This window comes from Acomys minous (assembly GCF_964271855.1).
Source record: "Acomys minous genome assembly, chromosome: 19".
Lineage (NCBI taxonomy): Eukaryota > Metazoa > Chordata > Mammalia > Rodentia > Muridae > Acomys > Acomys minous.
Genome location: NC_140499.1, coordinates 3300799 through 3303424, shown reverse-complemented (window position 1 = coordinate 3303424; position 2626 = coordinate 3300799). Strand labels below are relative to the sequence as shown.

Here is a 2626-nt window from a genome sequence, read left to right as displayed (position 1 = left end):
AAAGCAAAACCAGAGACAAAAACCAACCCCCATACACCGCCTACAACTTATAGGGAGTGAGAACTCCAGTGCAGTAAAAAAGCATAGGGCAAGCTTTAAGTTCTGAAGGGTCCCGGGTCCCGTAGAGGAGTTAAGAACAAACCAGACCTCAGAACTCAATAGTTGTGCAGTCCATCCAAGAGATGTCTCCAATGAGTGACAGAAAGGTGTCTCTGCAATCGAGAACAGGGGAAGGGGTAGCCTTGGTGGCTCCTTTTTGGGAGTGTGTACAAATCTTCCTGGTTCTTCCATGTCTTGTTTCTGGGAGGGAGAGGGAGGATAGGGACAAAGGGCAGCAGGTTTCCATGGATTTGATCAAGCAATGTCTCTTGGTAAAGTTCAGCACCAGCTACCAATGCTGCTGGCTTGCAACCTCGGCAGCCCCGTACTGGGGAAGCTCACAGTCATTTCGTTTTTGCAGGGCCTGGAGAAACCAGTGCCAATAATGGCTATAGGAGAGGCAGAGAGGGTGGAAGATGCCAGAAGAATCTAAAGGCTTTGCATGCCGATATGGGTTACTGTGGCTTGCACACCACTAGCCTCCATGCCTCTAGGAGTTGAGGCATTGTCCTGAACTATTGAGGCCAGGCCTTGCGGAAATGGGACCAACACTTGTAGTCCCAGGTGCCCTAAAAGTTGAGACTCAGTGTGTGCCCCAGCACTGCTCACCTGAACCAGGAGCCATTGAAAGGTGTCGGATCTCCTGCTCACTCTACCCTGAAATCGGTCGGAAGCAGTCTTGGGGCAAGGAGGAGGGAGGCAGTAAAGGGGCAGCAGCCAACCAAAACAAGTGGGCACTTTAGCAGGAAAGATGCAAAAACCAGGAGATATGCCAGAGGTCACCTCTAGGGTAAAAGGCACAAAAAAAGAAAGCGGAAGAGTTAAAAAGCCACTTTGGAAATCAAATTCCTGATTTGCACTATCCTCAATTAGCTTTTATCATTAATTAATGAGGCGAGGGCCCAAAGGGATACAGAAGCAATACAAATGTAATATTAGCTTCTCAGACAGTGTGAAGACACTCCTGAGCTGGCGACCCACCTCCCCAAGGACAGTCACTTGAAGGTTCAAGTGTTTCGCTTCACGGCAGAGTTCGTCAGTATCTGAGAAATTCTGCCGTTCTAGATTTTTCTTGAATTTGTGCTTACTAAAACTTGAAACGTTCATTCTGTTCTCACCCAAGAGGAATCGCTTGAGCAATGGTCTAGAATTGTGCCTGCTGATGGACCTGCCATGAAACATGAACAAAGAGTTCCACTGGGCGCCTACATCTCTTCAGAGTTCTGTTGCAATGCTTCTATCTTCATCTTAAAGGGTGGCACTCCTTCCAATTCCTGAGAAACTGTCAATATCTCTGCTAGGAAGCCTGACTCTGCAGATGGCTGCTCTTCTGCTTTTTCTCAGCTGTTCATTGAGTAATCCATCGACTACTGTGAATTTTGCTCATTAGAAGCATCTTCAGCTGCAGGGTGCTCTTTTCCACTGGCCTGTGCCTCCTCAGCTTTGGCTTCAGCGCCATCATTGGTCATAGGTGAATTGGGCTCTATGGCGGGGCTGGAGATGCTTCTGTTCTCCTGTTTGATGGGGGAGGCATCTGTTATGGAGCTCTGGTTGCTGTTATAATCAACCCTGGTGATGAGCTGTTCCCCAGAGTGGCCACCTCTGAGCCACACTTCTCGTCCTTGCCTTTATTCCTATTCTTAGTTTTGTCATCAACTTTTGGCTCCATCAAAGGGACCCACTTGTAGATTTGTAGGGATGTGTGGCCAACGGTCATCCATTTCTTCTCCCATTTGCGCGGTTCCGTGATAGCCGCCATGATCCTCTTGATATCATCTTTGCACTGCTTCTGGTCTCTGTTCGAACAGACCTGCCAGGCATGGTTCTGGCAGGGAGGTAGAAAAAAGGAAAGAGACAGAGAGGATGGCAGAGAGCCCCCACCAGGTCCTCCTCACCACACTCATCCACTATCTCACTCGCATACAAACTCCCTATTTCTGTACTTTTATTGCCTCCTCATGCCTACCTGCAAACAAAAACCTTAAAAGTTGTATAGTTGTCCTGTTATTGAAAGTGTCACTGTTTTACTTAATATTTTGTGTTCTGAGATTTAATCTCCAGGATTCCTGTGAATTGCCACGAAAACAAACACCAGCACTACTGTTCACAGTGTTTTTCAGGTCGTTGTTTAATTTTCCAGCCCGAAGATAAAGAAATAACATCTTTTTCAAAAGAGCATATATCACAAGAAAGGAACTCAATGACAAACACCAATGGTCATACAACTAATTTTTTAAGCTAGAGGACTAGGTAAATATCCCAAAAATTTAAAAAAAAGAACAAAAACCAACAAATACATGGGGAAATGCTCACTTTCACTATGAGAAAAAAATGTGAACTAAAGCAATAGTACACATCACTCACCCTACTTAGAATAGTTATTATGAAAACTATAAGCAATAAATGATGATGAGGAGGCAGCAAAAAGAAAGCCCACATGCTGTTGGTGGAAAAATAAATTGATACAGCCATTGTAAAATTTTAGGGAGATTCCTCAAATATATATATATATATATATATATATATA

The 2626-nt window shown here is 44.9% G+C and overlaps 1 pseudogene across 1 annotated transcript; it reads right to left on the bottom strand.

The window, feature by feature from the left end:
* Positions 1-1304: 1304 nt before the first annotated feature.
* On the bottom strand, positions 1305-1920 carry LOC311590617 (B-cell CLL/lymphoma 7 protein family member A-like; annotated as a pseudogene). The gene has a single exon. The product of its transcript is annotated as a B-cell CLL/lymphoma 7 protein family member A-like (transcript).
* Positions 1921-2626: the final 706 nt, after the last annotated feature.